Raw genomic sequence first — 16,479 nt, 5'->3', positions numbered from 1 at the left:
GGAGCTAAGCTATGAGGATGCAAAGGCAAAAGAATGATACAATGGACTTTGGGGACTTGGGGGAAAGGGTAGGAGAGGGTTGATAAAAGACTACAAATTGGGTTCAGTGTATACTGCTCGGATGATGGGTGCACCAAAATCTCACAAGTCACCACTAAAGAACGTACTAATGTAACCAAATACCATCTGTTCCCCAAAAACCTATGGAAATAAAAAATTAAAAATAAATAAATAATGATGTCTCTAAAGTCTTATAAAGCACAGCACAGAGTGGATGATCAATAAATGAATACACTTTTTAAAAAGGAATTGCTCAAGGTAATTGCCTCATTTCATATGTTTTTATTTTAATTCATGGCAAATAGTTAGGACATGGTTTTCATCCACTTATGAGTGTTCTCCATCTGCCAGTGATTTTGCTGCTCTTTCCCACCATTTTTCATATAGGATATTTTTATCAATGCCCTTTTTAAAAAACTTTTCACCACTGAATGAGTTACATTTTCCCAAACAATTTTCAAGAGGTCTTTTACTGGGGAGGGGCCAGGTGGCCTTTCAGGCTTCATTCCGCTTCCTGTTGCCCCAGAAATAAACTGCTTCCTTCAAATACAGCTCATCTTTGGTTTCTTTGTTCAGCCTTCTCCTATATTTCTCAGAGCCAAACCAGGGTAGGAACACTTTTGCATCGACCCTGCAAACCTCAATTCCAGAACATTGTGTTAACATTAGCACTTCAGGTGAGTCCTGCACCTTCAGGATGAGTATTTTTGCTGGCACTTCCTCCAATCTGCCAACCCTGGGCTCTCTCGGTGCTGCCTCCTTCTGCTTCCTCCTTGGCAGCCACCGCACAATTTCAGTGTCTCCTGGCAGCCTTTACAGATGTTGCAGAGTCTATGGTTTATATTTGCCTTTTGAGCTTTTCCTTTTCAGTTTGGTTTTTGGTTTTTCTTTTGCACAATTTCTAGGACAGGAAGGGGGAAATGCTGCCATGCATAGCCTGATTTATATCAGAAATCTGACAACATTTTTAGGAATATACTCTTGAGAAACTTTCTGCTTCCCATTTTATCATGGTTGACTTTAGTTCTGTTACTCTGATTTTAATGAATTTACCCTCTATAAAAATAGTTCGCTTTTTTCTCACATTATGTGTGTATAAAACTTGCTTTGTCCATTGGAGGCTTTCTTAGCAAGAGTAAAGCATCTCATCTGGGAAAGCATAAAAATAATGTAAAGGGAATGATAAGCCCAGATGCAACAGAATTCTTCCACTCAGTCAATCCTGAAACGGGGGCAGGATTATTGCAAACCAACTTATGATGCCTTACCAGCTGCTGAATTGGATCTCGCTTTAACTCTGCAAGATGATGGGATGAACTTATTTTCTTTCATGTAATGAAACCAGGATCTTTCATGGTCAGTAAGAGTGCGGAAGCATCTGGATTCATTGACTGCAACAGACCTTAATAGTGCGTAATTCGCTGGGGGAAAATTGTGTGTATCATATTGTCATTTTGCATCTGTTACTCTGATTAGGATCACTGTAATACATTCAAATTCATTAATGGTGGCTACTTCGGATCCCTAAATAATTAATGGAATCATAGGTGTCTCCCTAAGCAACAACCCGATGGCACTGTGTATTAGGCAGCACTGTGAGCTCTGAATAAACAGCTCTGACACAGCGACATCTGTTTTGTCAGGCACCTCCTCTTGCACCAGCTTGCCTTAGCTGAGCTTGGGAAAATGGGCAGAAGCAAGAGTAGAAATCAAAGGAGATAGTCAAGTAGACTCTGTGTAGTGGTTTGATGTGAAATGCAGGATGCCAGGTCCCAACTCATGCCATGAATCAGAATCCCTGGATGGTGGAACCTGGGAATCAGCCTTTTAATAGACACCCCAATGATTCTTATGTGCCCTGTAGTCTGAGAAGCTCTGGCTAGAGACCTCTCTCCCAAAGGAAAAAAAAGACAGAAAGATAGGGAAAATGTTACGCTGTGGATCCTAGCCCACTGGGGTACTATAATAGAGTGTGTGAATTTTTCTTACCCTACATGCTTAATATGGTTCCAAGGCTTGAAGGAAATAATTTCTCCTATTTCTGAAACATAAATAAAACGTCCCCACGCCCACCCAATTTTGCCGATTTCTGCATGTGCTCTGAGGATGAGCAGATGTCCCCAAGTGAAGCAAAAATGTTAATATTCTGAGACTTCTCCCAGAGTAACTTAAAGAAATAAAAAGCCATTTTATTAGACTATGATTAAAAATGCACACACAATTAACTGTGGAAGTGTGCTTGTTTCCCAATATCCTGAGGACAACAATTTTTGGCAGATTTTTCAACTTATCTGCATTTCATCGAAGTAGGAGACTATACAAATAAATGGCAGTGGTGTATCCTAGGGCACTAAAGAGGTCATGAAAATATCTATAATCCACACACATTGCAAGTGTTAATAAAGATAATGTCCTAGTCAGGAACTGTGAAGTTAACGTGTATTTGTAAATGTCTAAAGAGTAGATGGAGAGAAGAGAAAGAGAGGGCGGAAAGAAAGTAGACAGTGAAGGTTGTAGAGGGGACCAGGAGAAAAGATGGAAGAACTCTGATGCAGTTTACATCCCAGAAATCACTCTGCTGTGGTTGCAGAAAGCCAGCCTGGGTTGTCTTTCCTCCTGGCTGCTCCACAGAATGTCCTCCAGAAAATAGCCATAAATGAGCTCAGTAGCCTCCCACTACCACAATGAGAAAATCAAACTATCAGCAACATTTCAAAGTAAATGAAGGGAACCAGAGGATGAGTGCAAATTCCAGGTGTCTAAGTTTGTACTCACACAGCGAAATAATGCCGTGGACACAGTGGAGCTAATGTAGGGCAAGCAAGAGACATCACTTGCCAATGGAAGTGGGTATTAAAAGAGGAGCAAATTTTAGCACAATGTTATTAATAGCCACCATTTGTCAGGTCTTACTAAGTGTCAGCATTTATTTATTTAAATTTAATCCTCACTGCCGTCTTTACAGATTGCACTCGTTTTACTAACGAGAAAATTGCAATTGTAATAAGGATGCTCACCTAGTGAGCAGTAGAGCCAGGATATGACTCCTACATGTCTAACTCTGATGTCCATGCTTTTAACCACAATTTTACTGTGGAAGATGCTGTATCTCTTCAGTGATATAGGGTTGCCCTCCCGGTAAGATTATGCAGGAGAGTCTGCATCTATGAGTCTACACTCAGTTTGGCTAAACGAGAGATGCCAAGCCATATAGGAAAACTCATCTGGCTTTGGACATATGGGCAGCACACTCTTTGGATGAGGGCTGAGACCAGAAGTCAAGAATTTCTGTTTCCATTAAACCATGAGTTACATGTAGACAATAAATATTCATTAAATACATGATTTAATTTTGCTTTTGTCTGTCTGTGTTCCCAGTGTTAAACATAATATTGCCTGGTACATAGTAAGTGCCCCAAAAATGCATGATGAATGAGTCAATAAATACACGAACTAGTGAATAAATCAATCAGTGTACAGAGAAATGAGAATTGCCACACTCATCTGTAGAAAATTATTGCACAGAGAGCAATACGCCAACCCTAGATCATCAATCTTTTCTTGCCATATGTGGGTCCCAACATTTTTTCACAAGTAAAGGGAATATGGCATTGTCATAGTTACTTGTATAACAGAATGTGTGCTAACAGCAGTAATGAACAAAGCCCAGGCCATGAGCAGTCCCAGGCTGATGACTCATACACCACCAGAGCCTTTTGTCCCCAGTCATTGTTTTCCAGCATTTTCTTGCACTGCCCTTTTGCTACAAGAATCAATCTGGACTTAATCATTTGCTCTTTGACCTGAAGCATACATATTTACAGTGCACTTTTTAGGGCTATGAAATCTTTGTTTTGGATTTTCTATAGTTTAAAGATCAATTTTGACTAATCAGAGCTAATTAGAGATCAACAAACCCTTCCAATCTCTATTTAGGGCCTGGGCAGGTGTTAAAAACCTACGTGATTTCCAAGTCAAAATTCATTTCACAGGCAAATATAGGAAGAACCCATGTTTGGCAAATATAATTTCTAGTTGTGCAGCTTTCAATTGACAAATGCCTTAATGATGGAAAAAACAAAGGACAGAAGTTAGACCTCCTAGGTTTCCAACATGTTGGTTGTTATCACTATTAGATGTGTGACCTTAAACAAATCACTAAGCCACACTAAATCTCAGTTTGCCCAACTGAGTAATGAAGTGTTGAACTCTCTGCTAGGTCTATAAACACACACATATCATCTTATTACAGTCTATCTTACTCTATTAGTTTGCCTTGTTTATAAACAAGTTGGTGAATTACTTGAGGATGTGTCATAAACTTTCCTTTTTTGTCTCTTCCATTGCTTCTAGAACCATTAAATACAAAAAGCTAATCAGCAGTGAACTAGATAGAAGTAAATCAAGGTTCCTTGTGTTTCCCTACCAAGGTTTTCAAGAATATGAAAACCTTCCCAAATTTACGTAACGAAAACTCTTCAGGAATCAGAACAATATGCTGCATTTCTATAGGGTTTTTCTTTTTTTGTTTTATTTCTCAGATATGTGTGATCCCTTAAATACTGTGTGTGTGCATGTATTTAAAACAATCTGTGCTTCTTTCACTCTTGGTTAAAAACTTTATTGGTGTCGTACATAAAATTCCTAAAGTAAAATTTTCATTGAAAATAGAAAATACTCAATTTCTGTTTGCACTAAGTGGCTGACAATTAACACATGAGTCATGTATATTCCCTTCCTGTAACTAATGTCCTGCAAGCCGAATTTATCAATTACAGCAAGGACACAATATTCACTTTACCAAACATCCAAGTTTCTTAGATGTTGCACCTTTTTGTGTATGTGTTTGCTTTCTCATTCTCTATGTGTTCTATTCATAAATTGTGTCCAGCAAATTATGGCAAAGGTGTTTCTCCCCTCTATTGCCACATTGCAATCTATACTTAACTACAGGGTAACAACAACGGAAGCCATAACTAAAAGAGCCAACTCTAGCCCTCTAAATCTGCAACTACAGCTTGGGAAAAATCTTGTATCAGGGTGTTACATGCTAGATTTAATGTGAATGTTGTAGTCTGAAATGAAAATTATTTGTACAGCTGGAATATAACATTTGCATAAGTTACAATTAAAAGGGAAAATATAATTACAAATTTTCAACTTAATTTGAATGGTTTGTAAAATGCTCATTTGGCACAGGCAACAGCTTGCAGGCAAACAGAACACGCTCTCAGAGTTGCATCCCTTTGTCTGGGTAGCAGTAGTGAGCTCATTTTGAAGTGCTTGCTTTAACCCCTGAATCCCAACAGCAACCAGCATTGAGAACCTAAAGTACAAGGCAATGTTTGTTTTCAAAATAGGATTACAACATACACAGTGATTCATAAATATTTGCATCTTTTAATTGTTTCTAAAAATGAAGTGGCAAGTGGCATCGCACAGGAATGTTATTTCTCCCGTAGAGCGAATGAGCAGTGGAATTTTAACTAGTTTCATTCCCTTTCAGTTCTCAGATCTGAGATCGTCGGTCATGTCTCCTGTACAATGTTTTCCTCATATCACAGTCTCTTTAATGGCTCCAGTTTTTGATTTTTTTTCCTTCTTAATTACATGTCCTTTTCCTGTAGCTACTTCATGCTGAAGGCATGTCATTCTTCTCAGAGACAGTCTTGGCTAGGTGTCCATGGACCGAGTCCATTTGTTCATTTGTTTTTAGGATTTCTTTTCTAAGAGGCAAAGGAATCCTTTTATTATCCTCAAACTCAAAAATTGAAATTTTCATAAAATACTTTGTACAGCATGTTTACTTGAAACCCTGCTTCCCCAAAGTCATGATATTTGTGATTATTATGTAACATGCATTGTGTTGCATCAATGAGTTTTGTAAAAGAGAGGAAAAAGAGAATATTATTCCATTCTGTCTTTCCCAGAAAAAAAGCATCCAAACAGACATATAAACAAAAAAATTACTGTTACTGTGAATTACACAATGAACTGTGCCTTTCTATCTTCCCAATCTTTCTTTTCACAGCTATCTCCAAATAATGAGACACCAGAAGATGCTCTTGAAAAAAAAATAAATTATAAAAACTGATCCTTTGTTCTATTTACCCTGGAATCTGAAAAGATAACTCCATGCCAAAGAGAAAAACATAAAGTAATAATACAATCCAATTTTATCTTTTTCCTGAGAAACTACAAAGGTACTCAGTTGATCAAGAGTATTATTAAGTAGTGTGATTTTTTTAAATCACAGAAATCTTGCTTATTTTAAGAAGAACAAATACATAGCAATGAGAGGACCACCACACCACCTTCAAGAAAATGCTCCTTACAATGACTTGCTGAAAGCAGTGACAAAACCACATTTCCCATGCCCTTCTGGATAATCATCTTTTGGGCAATGGACTTAGAAAAACTTCATCACTCTTAACTGGGATGTAAATGTGATACATATATATGATAAGTGCATATAAATGTAATTTATCTTGAAAGGAATTCCAAGGTTTTAGTAAATACAGTGCTGGGGTCTACAGCTTCCTTCCTAGTCCATCAGCTTTCCCATTTCTTTCCTCTTTGATGTTCATAGTGGACAATTGTATCAGCCCCTAGGTTTGTATTCAAATTCATAAGCCAGTAGCAGACCATTTCCTCAAATGATATTTCCCAAATGGTGGAGATTTGTCACTGGTGAGATCATTTTAGTTGCCCATACCCCAATATTTAAGCTATCTGTTTTTTCAAAAATACAACATACCTGTGATTTCACCAATTTTATCAAATAGTAAGAATTTATCCAAGAATAAGGCTAAATTATTCCATTTTAAATTGATAGAAAATATTGAGAAAAAAGCGCAGATGGTATGCAGATAGAGCAAAGATCACGAAAGAGGTATGCAGATGACTAAAGTTTAGGAAACTGTCCTAGAAAAATCACTTCTCCATCAAGAGCTGCACTCTTAAGGAAAAAAAAGAAAGAAAGAAAGAAAAAAAGTACTTCTCAAAAAATTTTTGGAAGAAAATTAAAGACCCAGAAAAGAACCAAATATTTCTCGTTTTTACTTTTCCCTTTGATTCATGAAAAACATTTTTCAAAGAGACCAAAAGCACCACAGCACAAGGACTTCCCTTGCATGCAAAGAGTAGATCTGGAGAAGGCATTCTGGGGAAGATGTAGACATTTTTTGACAAGGCTCCTCCCAGGAAGCCAACTTGTCAAGGAGAGCCTCAGGCAAGTTGAGGTGGCGAGGGTTGCCACTAGCAGCTCCAGCGGTCACACTAGGGTAGAACTAGAGTGATGCTGAGCACCAGGCGAGGACCACCTACCAATGAGGGACACTGCATGGGGCTCCCACAGAGGGAAGCAACCAAAGGTGCAGGGTTTCAGGAACAGCCAGCCACCCTGTCTCCCAAGCTCCCACCACTCCACATCTCCGGCTCCCTCTGTCTTCCCTTACCTTCCCTCCCTCCCTTCGTTTCTTTTCTCCTCAACTGTCTTTCACCAACTGAACTGATTATAACTGTGTAAACTCTATTTTTATTATTGAATTTCTTTCTGTAAAGTTCTTTGGTTTCTCTTTTGAGTTTTAAATATATGGATGACTTCAAAATTTTATATTCCCAGTTCCCCAAAAAGGTTAGAATTCAGCTAAAAATGGTGATATGTTGGCTTTTACTTGTATGTGGTTGTGGTGAGATAGATATGTTGTGTGATTTTGTGTCCACTCCCACCCCCACCATTGAAAATAGAGCAAAAATTGGAGCTGAAGAAAAAGAATCATTTTCCCTTTTTGGTGGGAAGAGTATTGCATGCAATACGTTACGAGGGTAATTTTGAGAGTGAAAAATCACAAGGAAGATTCTCGAGAAGGATGTTTCCGAGAACCATTGTGTTTTGTTCTTTCTACTATCCTGAAGAAGTCACGCCATTTCCAGTGGTAACCAAGGGAAATCTAGAGTTATTCACCATTAAGACAAAATAGGTCATTCTTAAAATGTTCCTTTACATCCTTTTTTATATAAGCTGCACCTCCCAGAGTGAATGTCAGAATCAATCAGTTGGGTAGAACAGAGGTTTCCACCCTCATTTCCCCAGAGCCCTACCTTTGATGCGGGGCAGGGGTACTATAGGAGAGGGAAAGGGGCGCTGGGAGGAACGATCTCCAGGCTCCACATCTCCTTCAACCACCACAGCCCCACTTTTGTCTGTTTAATAGAGCAGTCATTGAAAATTTCCTTTGAAAAAAATGGGTCTCATGTTTTAAAAATTTGTAACATAATGGGAATAAAAAAACTAATGTGCTTGGATTAACCCTGGAAAAACAGGATATAAGTTCTAAGGATGATGAATGTTTCTTCAGACTAATTGTTTCTTTCTAATTCCTCACAAGGTTCATGAAATTATATGCTGTTCTCCTGTGGGATCTACTAACCTTGCACCTTGTGAATCACTCTCCACTCCCCTCACTTTCTAGTCCTTAAGCTGGGGTGGTCAGGGGTTAGGGGAGAAGCAGGTAAAGTGGGGAGGGCACATAAAGTAGATGGACTGGGCTGCTCTCTCCTACAGTTTTACATATACTTGCCAAATATGTAAGACCTCTGTTCTGATAAGAGTGAGATAAGCCTAAATGTTTCTTACAGACAAAGTTGACAAGATTCAAAAGTGGTTTGGGTAAAAGAGACTCAATCCCAAAGGGGCATTTGATTCCCAAAGGGAAGCAGATGTACTTCATCTGGAACATCGTGATGTTCCAGAAGAACTTCAGAAGTGTGCCAGTTAGAAGGGAGCCCTATGAGTAAGTGAAATGAAGCGTGAATAACTGCCTAATTAGTGGACATGAAAACTGGACAGTCTCCAAAGTCATCAGAGATGACCACGCTTGCCAAACAGCTTCCTAGACTAAGGGTGAGTCCATTTGTAATCATCCCAGCTGGGAGGTGGCTGGGAGATTTGGCACAGGGCTCAGAAGACTGGCTAACCTGGATAAAGCCATTCAAGACAATTAGGCATGACATCATCTCCATGGCTGAGGTCCTCTGGTGCAGTAGTTCTAGAACTTCTTGCTGCCACTCCAATATAACAACACTCAGGAATCACCTCCACTACTGCTGGGGCAGGCAGTGGGAACAGATGTAGAGAGGGTAAACTTTATTACAAGGAATAAGGAAAATGAAATTGATTCTGATAAGTAAGGGGCATTGTCAACCACTAGCTCACATGACAGCCAAGAAGATAGAGTCCTGTCCCAATCAATATTATAAGAGGTGAGTCCACAGACCACCCACAGACCAAGGAGACATCAAGCCTTTGAACCATAGATTCAAAACCTCCATTCAACAGGAATATCAGGGAGTTCTTTGATATCTAGCTTTCACGTGTTAAAGCTAGTTGCCTCACCTTCCCACTCCTATTTTTGCCTAGAAAACAAAGTTCAAGTTCCTTAGCATCGAGGCTCTTCAAAATCCAGTCCATTCTACTTTCTCAGTCTTCCCTCTTGCCATGCCTTGGCCTGTTCTCTGTCTTGCAGGGAATATAGGTTGCACTGGCCCCTTGGTCTAGTTATGTCCATTTCTAAAGTCTCTGGTAAAAACACATTCATCTTTCAGGATGCAGTTCAAGTTTCACTTCCTTCTCTACATAGTTCATGACTCCTTTGTGTTAAAGACACAGTTCAAGCATCTACCTTAGCACCTTACTTGAAGAAGAGTCTGGGGAGAACAGTCTTTGCTTCAGCTTCAGTTGAGACATAATTACACAATCTAGCAAGCCAGTGGTGTGCACCCAAGAATCACATGGCACTGAGAGACTTAACTGACTATGCTTATTTGGCCCAGGGTAACTCTGAAATAGGGCTTTGGAGTGTGGTATCAGTTTCTTACATCTATCCCAAGCCTAGCCCCATGGACACATGTCTAGGTCCTTGTAGATGGGTGATTAATAGTATGAATCTAAAGCCAGTTGCCTGAATTCAGATCTCAGTTCTGTTGCTCACTGGTCACCTTGAGTGAGTCAGTTAACCTCTCTGGCCTCAGTGGAGATGAAAATAATATGGGGCTGTTGTGAGCATTACACAAGTTAATGTATGTAAAGCTCTCCCAACACTGCCAGGCACACAATGAGCCTCATGTAAGCATCAGGTACTACATTTAGGAAAAGAGACGATGGTAAGTAAAAGTTTATTCAATTTGGGAGCACAAGTCACACTAACTCAGAATCACTAAGTTGAGAGAAAATTCAAAGAGGGTGATCTTCCTAATTCCACCATCGGTTAGAAGCAGCTTAGCTCATTGAAGTGGTGGCATCGTGGTGGGGCTAGAAACAAGGGTAGTCCCAGCAGAAGGCTTGGGCACATGACAGGGGCAGTGGTGCTCAGATAGAGGTGGCAGCAGGGGCAATGGCATCGCCAGGTGGTCTCTGTGACACCCACAGGTGGCTTCTCAAGGTGCTCAGTGAGTGAAGACTATGTAGAAGTGACACAGAAGCCTGCTGGAGGCGATGACACCCAGTGGCCATGGGACATTGTCAGCAAAGACAGTGATGAACAGCATGAGAGATCAATACTCCTGGACACCATGGGGCAGATGTCAGCCTTATTCACATGCCCATGAGAGAAATTCCCTGGGGTCGACCAGAAGTTCGTGGAGGTGAAGCTTTGCCAGGTCCTCATGAATCCAGTGTGACAAATTCCTCAAATTACCATTGGTGTGAGCTCATTCTTCCAGAAGAGGAATATTGGGAAATCGTAGAAAGCACAAGCTTTAGAGTCAGTCAAGCTTGTACTCCATTCAACTGTAAACACTTCCTGAGCACCTGTTTCATGACACAGGCTCTGCTCTAGTTGGTAGAAATACCACAGTGAGTGAGGCAAAAAGTGTCCTCCTCACAGGACGTTCCCTTACAGAGGGAGACACAGTTGAGAAACAAGTAAGCAAACACATTAATGAGATGTTTCATGTGATAAGGGCTGTGAAGACAATAAAGTAGGTAATGATGTAGGAGAGGAGTAGAGCAAACAGCTGGGTCAGTCTCTCATTCACAGTGAGGATGCAGTGGCCAGAAGAGGCAGCCCAGGGAAGATCTGAGGTGAACCCTCTGGTAGGAAAGACTTGGCAAATTGAAGGAACAAAAAGAAAAAATAGTAAATCTAAAATAAGGATAAGCAAACTCCAGTCTACAGGCCAAATCCAGCCTGCTGCCTGTGTATGTCAATAAAGTTTTATTGGAATATAGCCATGCTCATCTGCTTATTTATTATCTATGGCTGCTTTCATGCTAGGATAGCAGAGTTGAGCAGCCACAAGGGAGACTGTATGGCCTGCAGAGCCTAAAATATTTATCTGGCCCTGTGCTGAAAAGTGTGCTGATCCTGGTCTAAAGCATCGTAAACAAGCTAGAGGGAGAACAGTAGGAGATGAAGTTTAAGGGATCAGGGAAGGGTGGCAAACTGCAGGGCCTTGTAAGCCATAGGAAAGGGCTGGGATTCTGTTCTGCATGTAATGGGAAGTCACTGGAAAAGTCCAAGCGGGAAGTATGTGATCTGACTTATGTTCTTACAGGGCCACCCTGGGAGCTTAAGAAGAGTAGATTTCCAGTCTTTGGAAGGTGGATCATAGAGCCAAGAGGCAACCAGAAAGTCTAGCAGGTGGCTACTGCAGAGCCCAGTGAGAGACAAAGGTGCCAGGGATAGGGATGGTAGCAGTGCCAATGCAACAAGTGGTCAAGGTATATTATTTCAGGTAATAATTTTAGGGGTTTAACAAGCATGAGAACCCTTACTCCACTGTGTAACCTTAGGCAAGTTATTCAAACCCTTTAAGCCCAGTTTCTTGTCCAAAAAAACCCTTGGAGCACTATTGTGTGGACTGAATTACAAAATACATCTGAGGTGCCTGTCAAAAAGTTAAGTGTTCAATAAATGTCGACTATGATTACTATGTGTTGTTGTTGTTGTTGTTGACTGATGAGGCCTGTGGAAAGATCAGGTTGCAGCATACAGCTCATTGTGTCAGTTAATGGTGCTCTTCTCTCCCTGATTAAATTTGTGAGTTCCCTGGAGACAGGGAAGCTCCGTTATTCATCTTTATATCCCCAAAAGTATGCCTGGCACATGGTAGATGTTTAATAAAAGGTTATTGATTAAACTATTATTTTTTAAGAAAGGAAGAGTATTATCTATTCTGCCATTTTTCACCAGAAGTGTTTTGTTTTCAGGATTGATATAGCACATTTCTGTGACACAGAACCATTCCGAAGATACAGAGGTAGCTGTCTCTAAGGAAAGCTGGTACCCAGCAAAGGAAAACTCAGATGCTATTCTTTGGAAAACCTCTAACGTGATAAAATACGTCAATGTTTGCAATAATGTATTGAATCTGGGCTAAAAATTCACCGTGCACTAGAAATCCAATCTTATCAGATACATATCAAAAATCTCTACCACAGTGTGGATGAGAACAATGAGTCCAAAAATCATTGCTCTAATGTGCCAAGCTGTTTTCAGACTAATTTTAAAGCGGTTGGATATTCTGATCCCTTGTTCAGCCATATTGAAGGGTCCTCCATTTTGCATTATTACCTCCTTCCTTTTATTCATTCATGATTCTGCCTTTAAAACTAAAAGGATTTGGATTAAAATTGAGACTTCAGAATTGTTTGTCAACTTTCTTATTCTGTGGCATTACCACTTACCAAAAAAGACTGGAAATCTACGCTTCTTTAGAAGTTAAATTTTGTCATTATATGATAATTTCAAATGAAATTAAATATGACTCAAATTTTAAAATAAAAAATGACACCTGTAAAATACATACGTACTCCTAGGTGACATTTTTATTTTTAAAAAGTGGTTAAATACCATAGTGGTCATACAATACAAAAATAAAAAAATCTTCAAAGGGCCAGAAAATAAAAAGTTACCCGCTGCATTTACCTGTTGTATTCAGAGTAACTAAATGTATCCTTAACACATACATGTTGCTATATCTGAAAGAGGAACTCTAATTACTTAAAAATTAATAAATTACCACTAGGTGAGAAATGTCTTCAAGGCAGTCAACCGAATCATAGCAGTATTACACAAACTTACCAATTTAGCTAACAAACCCTAAAAGAATGAGAAAATAAAAATAAGGAAAATACTTAAAATAACAGGACACTAAAAAAGAGGATCCATTATTATAGTAAAGAAAAAGCTGAAATGCTTGAAACACCAGGGAGCAGCCATGAGGAAGGATTTTTTTTTTTTTTTAAACACGAAGCCTGGCATCTCACAAATAACGTATGTTCTATATTATGTGGCAGTTGCTATGGTAACAACCTTTATTTTCTGAAACAGTACACAGATGTGTACAACATACTAACTTACTGGTTATAAATTACAGCTTTTCCCATAGTTCAATAACTTAAGAATTCCACGTTTTTGAAATCTCAGAAGTTCTGTTGTTATTACATTTCTTTTATGAGATAATTTTCCTTGTACTTTCAAAATGAGAGTGTTCCCAGACCAAGAGAGAGGAGCAATGAGAAAATGGGGTATCTCAGAGAGTAGCAGTGGACTGAGTACTGTGGCTATAGAGTCTGTAGGAAACCCACTGGAAGAAGGAGAAAATTACTTTAATGAATTCATGAACAATAGTCATGAAAAACAAGTCGCCAGCAAAATGATGTCATAAATAAACTTATGAATTGATTTATTATTATAAGGTGCCATATTTGCAGTTTTAAAATAAATGAAGATTATTTCTTAGAAGTGTTACAAACACTAATATAATTTTACAAGGTACAATAGTGTGGTTGCATGAATTAACCCGATTTTTTGACTTCAAATGAAATGTTTTGAGTCTTGAAAAGACCCGAATCTGGGGGAAAACGTATACTACTATATTTAATAAGGGATTCATATCCCTTTGTCAGGTTATAAAACAAAATACAGATTTTTACTGATTGGGATATTTTTATATTCTAACCTTTATCAACAAATACTTGAAAAGCGCTTTCTGCATACAGGGAGCTGGCTGTCCATGCTTAGATGCATACTGACGTGTAGAAACATAAGCTATAGGAAAGGTTAGTTCTATAGATGATTTTTTACTATTATAAAAATTTATGTTATATTTTCCATGTGGATCTGAATATTTTCTTTAAATAGGTAGCTCGCATCGTAGGTTTTTGAGAGTTATCAGAAAGAATCATCTCTGCTGCATTTATGAGGTGAGAGTTCATTACCTGGGAAACATTTGAAAACTAAGCTTGTATAGCTAGCATTTACAGTTAAAAACCATCTATCTTAAATAAGAAAAAAGATTTCTAATTATAAGAAAATTGTAAGTACCCTTACATAAAAAGTAACAAAGCATCCCTGATTTAGAAAGTCCAGTAACTGCACTGCTAATGGCTTTTCCTAACAAACATAAAACACTGGGAACTGCTATTTCAAGTCACAATACGGTTACATTCAAATTCAAAATTGTCTTATAGCAGCAATGACAATGAGAAACAATTGAATACTGTGTAGATAAGACCAAACCATTTTGAAAAGCCTGCACCATTAAGTGGTTGTTAAAATTTTTGCTAATGCTTTCCACACACACTCCTTTCTATATCTTTTAGAGATATATTAAAAACAGGACCATGACTAATCCATTCAAATCCTTGCGCTACCAGAGAGAGAGAGAGAGAGAAAGAGACAGAAAGAAAGAGAGTTAAGTTATCACCTAATGGGGGCTTAGTGGCTAGAACTCAGAACCCAATAGAAAAAGAGTACTTCACTGCTAGGTGCATTTTAAAAGTATTACTTAAATTACATTTAAGTCATCAGATAATTATGGACTTTCTTCTCTTTTATATTTATATGGCATATTTATTGAATTGCACAGTATGCTTTTACAATAAAGTGCTTTTTACGTTGCCGCCTTTGTTCATCCAAAATAAAACTGACAGTTATCCTTTTATAAGCTATTCTGAGAACATTTTCTCTTCTTTGAAGCTGATTGATGCACTACTTTAAATGTTCCTGCAAATATCTTTTCAATTCAAGTTTTTGCATAATGTAATAAGAAGATAAAAGAATTCTATACTTCAACAAGAGACATTACAAAGCAAGTAGAGACATTATCAAGGACATTAACATGCTCCTAATAGCAATAAAACCTTTTAACTGTCTGATGTAGAACATGCTCCCACCAAACCACCACATATTATGGTAATTGGCTCCAATTTCTGAATCTTACATTGTAAAGTTACAAAGAGTTAGGTAGAACTGAAAAACAAATCTCTAATACTCATCTTGTTACTGTTCCCATTATAAGATGTTTACTTTCTACCTCTAAGGAGAACTGGTCTGTTCTGTTGTGCTGCTCTTTACTGTGCTATCATATTTTTGTATCTTGTCTCATTTTTATTTCTACTCGCTGATATCAAGACACTTTTTTTCCCAAATAACTCTTTTCTAACTCCAAAACATCACAGTAACACAAATAGCATTTTCCTCAGAATTTCAGTGTAACAAATGGGTTCTCTGTGCATGCCTGTGTCACGTCTCATTCACTTTATGTGTTCTCTCATCACGGGCAGATACAACAGGGAAAAATAGTCCATGAGGACGCTTTGATTTTTCTTTACAACGCGTTAGTAAATGACATGAGTAGCTTTTCCATCCTGGCCAAGAGGAAATATAATTTCAAACTAAAGTTGAGTTCAGATTCTGTTAAATTAAATAGCAAAGAAACAGTCACTCTTGGCTTTACTCCTCTTAGACAGGAAGCAGGGCAGTGGGGAATTGACATGAGCCATTCCTCGGTGATTAACCTGCAGTTTATGTTGTTTCTAGGTGACATGCCCATCATGCAGGAAGCTTCTCCGAGGCTGGCGAGAGCAACTTGTCTGCTTTGAGAAATGCAGATCTATCAGGATCCAGAATCGGACTCTGAAAAAGCTGTCATTTCATGTCTCTAAAACAGCCTTTGATTTAATGTACAAGATGTCAAGAAGTAAAGGACAATAAAATAAAAACCAAAAAAGGAGAACTATTTCAATTAAGAAGCATTTCTATATCAATTCTTGGAAATCAGATAAAATAAAAGCTGTCAGAATCAATCTCTGTTGAAAAGGTTGATTTTTTTGTGGTGCTTACATACAACATGCAAGACCGGAAAAAAACACAAATTACTAGCACAGAGCAGCCAAACTTAAAAATTCCTTTCTCATTAGAGAACTATCTGCTTATTAAATTTTCCTAATGGATCTAGGAAAAGTGTTTTTATGGCTGGGCTGAGAACTGAGGAGAGAAGGAAAGAAATAAACCCTCATACGGAAAAAAAGTCACAGATGTAATCTCCAGTTCTACATGAAGGAGTTTCATGCATTTCCAAAAATTTCATCTTTAATTGATGATAATTAAAAGCTTCATATAACATTCTAGA

At 38.5% G+C, this 16,479-nt stretch overlaps 1 long non-coding RNA gene across 1 annotated transcript; it reads left to right on the top strand.

Annotated features, from left to right (window-relative positions):
- Positions 1-8,849: 8,849 nt before the first annotated feature.
- LOC105510322 lies at positions 8,850-16,071 on the top strand. Its single transcript, XR_001001547.1, has 2 exons — positions 8,850-8,965; positions 15,888-16,071. It is a non-coding gene; the product is annotated as an uncharacterized LOC105510322 (long non-coding RNA).
- The last annotated feature ends 408 nt before the right edge of the window (positions 16,072-16,479 follow it).

This window comes from Colobus angolensis, unplaced genomic scaffold, assembly GCF_000951035.1.
Source record: "Colobus angolensis palliatus isolate OR3802 unplaced genomic scaffold, Cang.pa_1.0 Scaffold186, whole genome shotgun sequence".
In the NCBI taxonomy this organism is placed as follows: Eukaryota; Metazoa; Chordata; class Mammalia; order Primates; family Cercopithecidae; genus Colobus; species Colobus angolensis.
The sequence above is the reverse complement of the archived record's forward strand: the minus strand, read 5'-3'. Positions and strand labels throughout refer to the sequence as shown.